The sequence below is a fragment of the Astyanax mexicanus genome, chromosome 1 (genome assembly GCF_023375975.1).
Source record: "Astyanax mexicanus isolate ESR-SI-001 chromosome 1, AstMex3_surface, whole genome shotgun sequence".
NCBI lineage: Eukaryota > Metazoa > Chordata > Actinopteri > Characiformes > Acestrorhamphidae > Astyanax > Astyanax mexicanus.
This window is the reverse complement of record NC_064408.1, coordinates 10689050-10701586: the sequence shown is the minus strand read 5'-3', so window position 1 is coordinate 10701586 and position 12537 is coordinate 10689050. Positions and strand designations below refer to the sequence as shown.

At 38.7% G+C, this 12537-nt stretch overlaps 1 protein-coding gene across 2 annotated transcripts in view; it reads left to right on the top strand.

The window, feature by feature from the left end:
- The window catches only part of mcc (MCC regulator of WNT signaling pathway), a 183589-nt gene that overhangs the window by 36468 nt on the left and 134584 nt on the right, over positions 1-12537 (top strand). The gene's annotated exons all lie outside the window — the stretch shown is intronic.

The following is a 12537-nucleotide window of genomic DNA, read 5'->3' as shown; positions in this document are numbered from 1 at the left end:
CATGAGTCATTTTATTACCAAATCCCCTTCAAAATGTTCAAATTTGGTTTTAGTCCTGGAAAACTTGCAAAGGTTTTTTCTGCCTATTTTTTGTCATCATCATGTTCTCTGAAACATACGCAGCAGCAGTGATGGACGGAACACTACGGCTGTGACTGAGTGGGAATGTGAGCGGGTGGGTGGGGTGGGATTGAGGGGGGAAATGTATGAAAGTGCTGACTCTTCTCTGTAAGCCAACAGCAGCTTTGGTCTACCAGCGTTGAGGGAAATCCGGCACGGCCCTGAGGCCCCGGGGCAGAGAAGCGCTTTGTCTCGTCCACTGATGTGGGAGATCCTCATCTAACCTCTCTTGTCCCTGAGAGACGGAGGGGGTGAGAGAGAGCGAGCGAGAGAGAAAGAGAGAGAGACTCAAACTAGGAAATTCATTTTCTCTCACCTGACTGGTAAGACCTCAGGCAGCTGTCAAACTCCACCACTATCTGTCTCCATCTCAAAGCATGTCGCTGTCGCCGTCTCTCCAGTAAGTAACCTGTTCTCGGCGGCTTCATGGTCCTACAATTCTCAGATTTATAGCACAGCTCAGCTCCTCTCCTCCGACAGATTGACTAACGGTCAGCAGATGTAAACCTGCGGCGGCCGGCGGCTCATAAAGCTCTCTCCGTCTGATCGATGTCGCTCGGGATTGAAGAGCGGATGAAGAGGCTGAATTTGACCACCGACACGTTTCAGCACGTTGATTTACGACTCTCCCGAAGGGAAGACAAACTCGCCGCGGAGGAAAGCGGCCTCTGCCGGAGTCACCGCCGCAATTTACAGGCCTGGCCCGAGACAAAAGCGCAGTGTTGATGAAAGAAACGCTGCTTTATCCCGTCCGTATTTACGAGGTGCTTTATTAAAGCGACAGGGTTCACTAATGCCTCTCCTGAGTGTGAGGGCTTTCTCAGCTTTGTTTTTATTCCTCCAGCGAGATAGAAAAGCGCTGGTCAGGCTGCTGGAGATTTGTAGACTCTCGTCAATGAGCTAAGCGCAGCAATTTGCCGCTCATTCCTCAAGTAGCCATTGATTAAAGCTGCTACGTCTGCTAACTTACACACTTTCAGTTAGTGGCTATGAGGCTGACATAGCTAATGTAGCTAATGAGTAATAGAAGCTAATACATCAACAATTAGCGCTGAAAACTGCAGCACCCTTTCTTTAGGTCATATATCAATTTTGAGTTTTTGCATTAAATCTTAAACAGGCTTGATTATTTTTTGACACTGAAAAAAGGCTTATGGCCCTGTGATTTCCATGATGCTGAGAACATAGATCAAATCTTTAAATTACGTCATAAAAATGGATTTTTAGATTTAAAGACAGGAAAATTCAAGATGATACTTAAAAACATTGAATATTATAAAAAAGTGGATTTATTCTTTTAATCCCTGAGCTTGCTACTCTACTATGCACATACCACATACATGGTGAACATAATGGTGAACAGACTAGCTTTGGGTACACTAATACAATCCAGAATAACAGCACAATTCACAATTCAACTGTACCCCATGAATATTTCAATGAATGAATTAGGACAACAACGAAAATGGATTTATCTAACTCTATAGAAGGAGCCACAATGTGTTTTGGAAGATACACACACAGTTATTTCCCCCCATGTGTTAAATACAGACTCCTACTTTGTGTTATTATTGATTAATACAAAATATATTTTTGTTTTATATATATTTAAAATATATATTTACTATTTTTTAAGCAAGGGCTATTTTTGTATGACATTCTGTATGGTGTTCTTTGATTCTTGTGGGTGTATTTTGCTCATTTTCAAGTGATGCGCACCAGAGCCATGAGTCCTACTTTTTTACGTTTTAATTCAATGAATACAGACAGACAGACAGACAGACAGATAGATACTTTATTGCTTCCAGAGGGAAGTTTGTTTGTATAGTTGTAGTTTGATATAATTCCTTAAAGAAAAGGGAATTCATAGGTCCCTACATGCTACTATCTGTAAAAGCGAACCAAACAGTCAGAAATGGATTTTTCTCCAAACCTTTGATTTTAGATTTTTAGATTTTTTTTGTGCCAATAGATTTAAAATTAATCACTGTAACCCCACAGAAGAAGCCTGATGCCTTTGTTATGTAGTCACCCATTTCTTTTCCCTTCAACTTTTTAAATGTGTGTCCTGAAACTTGATTGTGAGGAGCAGAATCTGGTTCATGATGAAGCCACAGTCTAATTACCTCATTCCATCATAGTTAATCGCTGTCCTGAGGCTCCGGGCTGCTTCTCCAGACACTCTCTTATTAATCTTTCATCATTTCTCCAACGACTCGGGATTGTCACAGTCGCTGAAAGTCAAAGCAAGGTGCATAATCGCTCTCTGCTCGTACTCAGCCTGTGTCTCGCCCTTGATGAAGGAATCAGGTCTTCAAGGAAGAGGAGCTGAAATGCTTCGTCATGCTGTTACAACCAGAACCAACCAAAAGCTTTGAAATGTCAGAACGATCTGAAAGGAAATTTGCCATTTATCATCCCACTGAAATATTCATCACTTTCTATCTCACGCCTGTTCACATTACAATCCACATTTATAGTGGCCAAGCTTCAGAGAGCAGCTATTGGGATCAGATCTATCCATATTATTTCATCTGCATTATTATAATTATTGTACCAGTCATGGCAGTGGAGTGTAGGAATGAATGAATAATCAATATTGGATTAAACATCCCCCCTGAACTGACTGCTATGAATGCTGCATATGAAACTGTTCATCAACCTCCATTATCTGCAGTAGCTAGTAAAAAAAAAATGTTCAGAAAAACAAATCGATCAGGTAAAGCACTGTGTCTACGTCAACTCGTGAATGGTATTCTTGGTCACGTCCACCTTGGCTTGTGACCGCCCACAGACCGAGCTAAAGCCAGCCAGGTACATCTCGTCAGATAGGAGCTAACAGCACTAGGAACAGCATGGCAGTTCTTTCCTGTGTTGTTTGTGCAAATATCACGTCAGTGTTATATGCTTTGCCCAGTAATTCAGAGCTGAGGAACAAATGGTTAGAATTTGTCTATGTAACACCACCAGTGAAATACAATTGAGATAGGTAGGTGTTTTTTTTCTTTTTTTTCTTTTTTTAAGAACAGTTCTGTTTACACTAGTTAAAAGTAAAAATCCACCCGTTTTGTTGCAACTGCCCGGGCGGCTTTGCTCTGGCTCAGCAAACAAAACCCCGGGGTGGATTTTTATTTTCAGGACCTGGACTACCCACCTCTGTGTGTAACTCTAGGATTTACATAGGATCTCCAGGGGATTTTGTGTTTGCAGAGACTCTAAGACTAGGTCAGTGGCTGAACGGCACTTAGCAGGGCATTACACATGTTGTAAAGTAACATATGACATTTTAAAGACTTATTAGTGTAAGAATGTCTTCATTTTAAAACATTTCTAACTGTTGTTTATCTCACTGCTTCGGAGTCCTGTTAGCCAATCAGAGGCGATATGTTTGCATGTATGAATGTTCATGAACAAGAGCTAAAATCCTACGGTTTTTCCCTACTCACTCCTTCACTGTACTAAAGTTTTTTTTTACAAAAAACAGCTCACATGGCATTCATTCTTACTAGAGAGCACAACTAGACATTTTAAAATGAATGAATAAAGAATGTAATGAGAGCTTTAATATGACCCACCCCAGTGGCCAGCTCTCTCCTTCACCTCTGCATGATTCTGAATCTGCAGTGTAACTGTGAGTGAGCACTGAGCAGAAAGTGCTGAATATTTCAGCATGATGACGAACACAGTTTCTAGAATCAGCCGAGTGGACTGGAGGACTGCAGGAGTGTGGCCCTCTGGGAGGTTCCTGCGGCAGTGCTGGCTGTAATAGCGGAGCTGTGTGTCTCTCTGGCCTCAGTCAGAGGGGTATTGTACAGCAGGCTGCTGAGAGGAGAGCAGAGTGTGTTAGGAGGTAGTGTTGATATTTAGAAGCCCAATCAAACCAGTGTTTTATCAGGCAGAATTTTGTATGAAGTATTTTAATGGAGCTGTGAAGGCCTTTAAAGCAAAAGCACGTCATGTATGAAACTGCCATTGATTTTAACTTTGACATACACTACCGGTCAGTAGTTTTAGAAGTGTGTTTTAGTAAAGTTTTAGTGTTGCATGACCCAGACAATATTCTTTTTTCATATTCTCATCTGAGTAAACACTTTTTTGCTGCTCTTCACCCGTCAGTTAGCCTCTAATTCTGCTCTTTACTTCTGTAACTGAAACTTTGTCTTATGTTGTTAAGCTGAGCTAAAGGCTAAAGCTGTTTCCATGTGGGTCAGCCAGGCGTGACTCTTCCTGTAGCAGTTTTCTCCAGTTTCTGTGAAGGTGTAGGAAAGAGTACTCACTGCTCTCTGGCTTCATCTGTAATTCCTCTAAAGAAAAGACTTCTACTTTAAATAGTTACAGAGTTCTCTGTGTTTCTACTACACACTAATGCTTTGGAAATTATAATTAAAAAAAAAATCTATTTTCAAAACTCAGTTTATTTCCATTGCTACTTACCAGCTGTAATTATTATTATTATTATTATTATTATTATTATTATTATTATTATTATTATTATTAGTAGTAGTATTAATTAATTGTTTTATAAAAATCAAACAAAAATCAAACAAGGGTTTAAAAAAAACTTTTTGAACAATATTTATTTTTTTAACAGTATAAAATAGTTTCTGGTAATTGACCTAAAGAGCTTAAATGGCAAAAAAAAAAAAAGAAGAAAAAAAAAGAAAAAATGTGTTCTAAAACTTTTGACTGGTAGTGTGTATATGCATATATACACTATATATATATATATATATATATATATATATATATATATATATATATATATGTGCATATATACACTATGCATTTCTCTATACTAAAAGGTATTAAAAAAGTGTTTATGCAGATTTTCTTGGAGTACCTGTCTACTGTCGAGGGAAGACTGATTGCTTTTATCTACAGTCAGAATAGTTGGATGATCTTCTGTAGAGATGGACCCATTACTGTTTTTAGATCATTCCTTTTGAAATCAACCTCAATAAAAGCACTGTAAAACTCAGAGAGTCAGAGGAACAACCGAAACGAGACAGTGGAAACACAACAAAAATTCTCCTTATCTATCCCTAAAAACACGATTCCTTTATCTTTCTGACAGTGGCTGTACTTTTGGTAGCAGGTAAATGAGGTCTGCACTATTTGCTGTTTTGTGTGGATAGCTTTTATTTTATTTATTTATTTTATTTATTTTTTAAGCTTTACTGTGTTGCTGTGCTAAAAGGTAATCACCATATGTGCTGAAATTGCACTCTTGAGAGGGGTTTCCAGTTAGTGTTATTAAAAGTCTTTATTCTCTTTCTTCCACTAGTCATAATAGTTTTACACATTCAACGTTCAAATATGGAAATTCAGACAGTCTGCTAATTCCATTTTTGTCATTTTTGTGACAGATTAAATTCGAGACTAATGTTAGTGAGCATCTCCAGCTGTAGGGCTTAAAATGAGGGACTGCAGCTTCCTTTGGCAGCTCTGCCCCTAAAATGAGCCTTGTACAGAGCTGTTGTAATCCATAACTCCCAAATATTGTCTATGTCTGCCTGATCTTATCTTAAAAAGTATAGAATTAAGCAGTTGGGGAGAGTTAAATGAAGGTTGAGGGAATGAATAGACAGGATCAGATTGTATAGTTGTAATATAAAATCAGTGAATTTAACTACTTTAAGCTGCACCCATTGCAGACACAGTAATTTAGGCAGTCAGCACACACAGCTTGTATAAATAGCCTCCATAGAAAGGCATTGCCATAAAAAATGAGATGCTGTGGAGTGTGTCACCACGCTCAGTGCCAAGCTCCAGCTCTCGGAGGTATAAATCCACTGGCACTAGGCTGTAGAGAAGTGGAACTGGGTTCTCTGGAGTGATGAAAATCCATTAAATACCTCCCGCCTTCAACAAAAAGAGCCAGACAGATTGCTGGTTATGCCGCAAGCAAGGTAGGGTCGAAATGCTAGCAGTTGCATGCTCACAAATTGGATACGTATCTGACCACGTATGAAAGTGACTCACAAAATCAGATCTGTCAATTTTTTTTTTTTTATAAATGTATTTTTATTTTTTTTCTTGATTTTCTCACCAATTTGCACGGCCGATTACCCAACCCATTCATTAGGACTCCCCCTATTACTAGTAATTCCCCAACAGCAGGAGAGTGAAAATTAGCACATGCCTCCTCCGACACATGTGAAGTCATGTGAAGTCTTCTTCAACCTCCATAGTTTCTAAGAAAAGAAAATGCTCAGAAAAATGACTGGATCACAAAAAGCTTAACTATCCTGTGTAAGTAACTATAGGTTTACGTCGGATCTCCGGTGGATTCCACATTTTACAGAGCCTTAAATATACACTAGGGAAGCATGGTCAACTCAACAGAACACCAGTCAAAGCGGGCGCTGTTCGCATTGAATTTTATGATTTAAAGCGGACTTCAGGGCTTCAACGTGATTGAAATTTCCCAAGCAGAGGATCACCAAGTCTGAGGTAAAATTTTAGTAGCAATAGTTTAGCTGTATGAACATTCCTGAGCAAGAGCCAAAATCCTGTCCTTCTTCAGAGACCACTAATCCAGTGAACTAAAGCACCGTTATACTGAATCACCCGAGAGATATATATATATTTTTTTCCCAGTGCCTCACACACAAAAACGATGGAATAAGAGCTTTAAGTACCTTTAGTCACTGTATTTAATGCTTGTACAGTACAACACAATTCCCATCTTATAAACCCAGGATCAGAGCACAGGGTCATCTATGCTACAAGCCGAGAGCTCTGCTCGAGGGCCCAACAGTGACATATTAGCAGACCCAGGTATTGAACCCACAACCCTGTGATCGATATCCCAGCTCTCTAACCACTGAGCCACCACTGCTCCAGTGTACATGAGTCTGTTTGATGTATGTGAGTGATGTGCTGGAGAGAGGAGATCTGCTGTGGTAAGCTTTGCTTTCTGTTTGACCTAAAGTGTGGGATGTGTGTGTGGGGTCTTGTTGGTTGAATGTGTATCTGTTGCTACTACTTATTGCACTGTTCACCGTGGATAGTAATGCCTTTTATGAAGTATTCCCGGTGCATCTGTGCCGATCGTGAGCTGAGTCAGCGTCAAGCTCTCAAAACCTGAGGAAAAAAGCAAAACAACAGTGATCGGCCCTTTAATCAGGCATTTAAATGGCTTTTTAAACAGTAAATAAGTGTTTTTCTGGCATTAAAAGCGTGAATTCAGCTGTAACTGGAAATATCTGTGCAAAACTGTGCTGGACTGAGGTGCACAGCTTTCAACACGTTTGTTTACAAGCATGTGCCCAACCATGTGAATGGAGGCCATGCTGTTACCATGTGTTTACTCCTGACCCAACAATCCCCTCTCCCTTGCGCTTCTCAGGCAGTAGCAGCTTGTCACTCACACAGACACAGAGACAGCGCTGTGTATCTACTTCTTGTGTCAAAAATCAAAACATTGCAAACATTGACTACTGGGGATGCGCACATCGCAATGTTACCGATGCTTAAACAATATATCGAGCAGTCCTATAGTACATCTAATATGCTTCTGTCCATTGAGGCTCTGGTGCACTATTCCAACAGGTCAATGCTTATCCACATACTGCAGTTGTCTTAAAGGACCATTAAGTATTTTTTTCCGTAGTAACTCAGAACATGTTCAGGATGTATCATCAGATATTAAGGAAATATGCTGAGTTAAAGCGCTGGCAGCTCTTGTGTGTATACGTGTATATAATTAACTATGTGGTACATCATAAAAATAATTGTGGGTTTAAGTCTCCGAACCTTCCCATCGCCATTCCCCCAGTTCCATTTCCACACCCCAGGTTGCTGGGTATAGACAACAGCACTCAAACAGTGTGCTGCAGCCATGGAAATTGGTGAGCTGGTTATTTTTCTGTTGGACAGGTAATCACTAGGCTTCAGTAAGGTTGCTAACCTTCACTGACTGACATTCGTTACAAGATGCATCATATATATTGGAAGAGTAGTAGGTAAAGACATCTGTTGTGCGAATTATTTTGGCAGTTTATTATTAATTATATTGATGTTGGAAATATATCACAGCCTTATGTTCATATCTTTGTTTGCAGAGTATTTAGGTCCTGAGAATGAAAGAGCTGAGCAGGTTGAACTGGTCCGTTCCACAATGTAAAACCAGTACTTTACCGAATGACCCTCTGGAACACTTACCTTCTGTGCAATAGAGCATGTGAGAGTAGGATGGTCTGATATATATGTATATATCGTCGCTGTCCAATGAAAAACACTTATCTCCAAAACAGCAACTTTACAGAAGAGGGAAAAAACCTTGTAAACTTTCATTGGAAGTCAATGTAAAAACAGTTTATTTCAGGTAATTTTGAAGAGTTTCTATTGGTCCGTTCATCAAGAAATTTTGACACAGTGTAAAAGACAGTTTGTCTGTTCAAATTATGTACTAAACTGAAAATCGACAAAAATGGAGATAAGTGTTTTTCATAGGACAGCGACGATATACACTATATGCATTAATCAGCTGGTGGGCATGTGTGTGTTCTGGGTTGACTTCACACTCTGTGCAGCCTCTACGCTTCTGCAGCGCATAAATGTTTACATTTACCCACTAATCCTCCAGCAACCTTTATCATCATCTCCACGTGAAATGGAAATATGCTTCTGCTGAAGCCAAACTCAATTAGTTTTATCTGCATCACTGCATTCCAAATCCAAAAACAGCTAATCTCATTGCAAAAAAAATGATCCTAATCTTTTGGAGGCTAAATATAGGCTGGAGTATGATTCCCAGAATCTGCAGTCTTAATTACATGCTTAGACTCAATCTCAGCAGCAGAGTTTAGCATCTTGATTTTTTTAATTGGCATTGTGGATTTCATAATCTGAGCACTATACGTCCAAACGTTTGTAGACATATACTTTAATAATTGCAATTACCTTTTTAAAGTTGCAAATATTGCACACACAGCTTGTCTATAATCCTTGTAGAGAAGTATTGCCAATGAAAATATGACATTTTGAAGCAGTTAAACATGAAACTATTAACATCATGCCTAATGTTATAGACTCTTAGACTTGCCTGTTTTTCCTATTCAAGAACTGACTGTTTATTTGTTGCCTAGTATATAAAGTGCTGTTTATTCCACCATTGGAAAGATTTAATTGTAACCAGGTGACCAATGTTTGCTAAAATTCACTAAATCTGTAGGAGGTTCTAATGTTATGACTGATTAGTATATTTAACTATGCCTTTTATACATAGGTTTCTATATATAGCCATTGATTGATTGGTGGCTCTGATTTGATGTACAATTTACAGGTGCATCAAAAAATTACAATATCATTGAGAAGTGACTTTATTTCAGTGAATTAGTTGAAAATAGTCAAAAATATGAAACTCATATATAGATGTTTTACACCTAGAGTGATCTATTATAAGCGTTTACTTCTTTTATTGTTGATCATTATGGTTTACAGCCAATGAAAACCCAAAAATCAGTATCTCGGAAAATTAGAATATTATATAAGAGCAATTGGTACTTTTGACAGTGTGGGCAGTGTGCCTGCTGAAAATTGAAATCCGCATCTCAATTAGGGGTGGGCGATATGGCTCTAAAATAATATCACGATATTTCTGGGTATTTTTGCGATAATGATATACTTGGCGATATAGGAAAACAGAAAAATAATTAATTAATTTCAGGAATATAGTATAATAGTATAACAGAATAATCATAATGTGGCAAAATAAATAATATAGCATAAAATAATATAATGCAGCAAAAGATATTGCAAAATATTTAGTGCTTGCATATAAACTGCAAACTAAAACAATTATACAACAAATACACCTAAAGCTTCACAGTAAATAATAGACTACTTTTAAGACAGAACAGCCCTATTATCACGATATGGATTTTTAATGTCATGATATTTCTGTATCATGATATATTGTATCCGATATAATATTGCCCACCCCTAATTTCCATATTCATCAACAATAAAATAAGGAAATGCTTGAAGAAGATCACTATGTGTGTAATTCATCTATATTACATATAAGATTAATATTCTGAACTGAATTACTGAAATTAAGGAAGTTTTCAATTATATTCTAATTTTAAGTAACTGACTCTACTGTCCAGAGAAGGCTTTGTTAATAGATTTTGGAGCATTGCTGTGAGGATTTGATTGCATCCACAATCATTCAGATCATTACTAAGGTTAGAATGTTGGATGATGACTATAATCATCCCTCCTCATCCCAATTTAGCAACTCCACAACCGTTCCAGAGAACACAGTTCCACTGCTTCACACCATAATGCTAGAAGGGGCTTTATACCCCTCTAGCCCATTTCGGCATTTGGCGTAGTTTCAATAATGGGGTTATGTTTATCTTCTCTAGAGAGTCCTAATCTATTGTCAGTTCTTCTCTACAGGGACAAGACAAGTCGTGAGTGTGTGTGTACAAAACTTAAAGTGGCTGAAAGCATTCATTAGAAGGGGTGACTACAAATATTTGGACATTGCAAATATTCTTTTTTTCAACAATATATATTGCAATATTAAACAATGCGGGGGCCCATGTCTCATGTCTGGACTAATCAAGAGCTGAGTCAGCGCCGAGCTCTCAAAACCCGAGGAAAACAACAGTAATCGGCCCTTTAATCAGGCTTTGAAATGGCTTTTAAAAGGTAAATAAGAACTTTTTTCTGGGATTAAAAGCGTGAATTCAGCTGTAACTGGAAATATCTGTGCAAAACTGTGCTGGACTGAGGTGCACAGCTTTCAGCATGTGACAATGTTTTCAAAAACCCTTGCCCAACCATGTGGATGGACCTCGTGTTTACTCCTGCAACCCCCCTTACGCTCCCCCTCTTGCTTCTCAGGCAGCAGCAGCCTGTCACTCACACAGACACAGAGACAGCGCTGTGTATCTACTTCTTGTGTCAAGAATCAAAATATTGCAACATGACTTCTTTGATTCAATTGCCTTATATGACATCGCACGTCCTAATGGCGTGATGACGATGCTTAAACGATATATCGTGCAGCCCTACTGTGTATGTTTAGACTTCATGTATAGCAATAGAGTTAATCTTGTAACTGAACACATATTTACCAGATTCCTGATAAAGCCTGGAGTAACAGAGTCTCTCTCTCTCTCTCTCTGTGTTTCTATCCATCTCTCTCAAGCAATCTCCCAGTGTAATTAAATGGAGGCTAAAAGTAAGTAAGTGCATGCGTGTGTGTTTTTAGCAGTTGGAGGCGGAGTGTGTGTAGGAGCTGAGTGTGCGGAGTGGAGCTGCATGAGTCGGTGAGGCTGTGCGAGTGTGCAGGAAGATAATTCACCTTTCACAGCCCATTAGGCAGGGAAGCGAATGCCTGAGTGGCCGGCGGGCCTCGGCAGCTGCCTCTCCCTCTCCCCCTCCAGTCAAAACAAACACACTATTTTCACCCCTCTATCGCCCAAGCCATAAAAACCCATACACATTAACTCCAGGGATAAAATGGCTTTCATTTTCTGGTGGTGGGAGTTGAAATGAAGCGATAGAGAGATTGAAGCGTCTACCTGGAGCCCTGGGGCTGGATCTCGGGGCCCGGGGTCACACTCTGGTCGGCTGGAAACAGCTGGATCAAGTGGTGCTTTTAAAACGCTTTATTTGAAGGCATTTTGATTCTACAGTGCTGTATGAGGGAGGTTTCTCTGGCTGCAGTATTGGAAGACTTAAAAGCATGGCATGGTTTGGTGTTTCAGTAAAGGATGCAGTTGAAAATCAGAATTTTTCTTTTTTCTTAGAATTAACCCAAAAGAGCCCAATGTGATGTTTGTGTGACAACTTTTATTTTTCTTTTACTGAACTCTGTCCTTCATTTTAACTCATGAAGTCCCTAAGTGATATAAACTTAACATCTTAAGAGCATCACTACAGGACAGTGTGTGAATGTGTGTAATGTGTGTGAATGTGTGATTATTCACATTTACAAAATTTACCTCATTTAAAAGATGAGGTTGATGCTCCTTTAGTGCTTGAATAGAAAAAAAAATTCTGTTTCAACCATTTTAACAATACACACACCTTAAATTCAGTGTTTTTTTTCATTGTTTTAAAATGATCTACATTGTAGATTATTACTAAAGTCATCTAAACTATGAAGAAAAACAAACTGAATTATTTAGGGTTTTATATTTTAGATTCTATAAAGTAGCACCTCTTATTTAGATGACTTCAGGCTTTCAGTTAACAGCTGTGCTGAACTCATCAAGAGTTAATTACTTGAATTTCTTGTCTCTTAATGTGTTTGAGAGCATCAGTTGTAAAGTAGTGAAGAGGTAGAGTTACAGGTATACAGTGAATAGTGAATATTTAAATAATGTTCTAATCCATATTATGGCAAGAAATGATACTCTAAGGAATTACTCTAAAATTACTTTAAGAAATGAA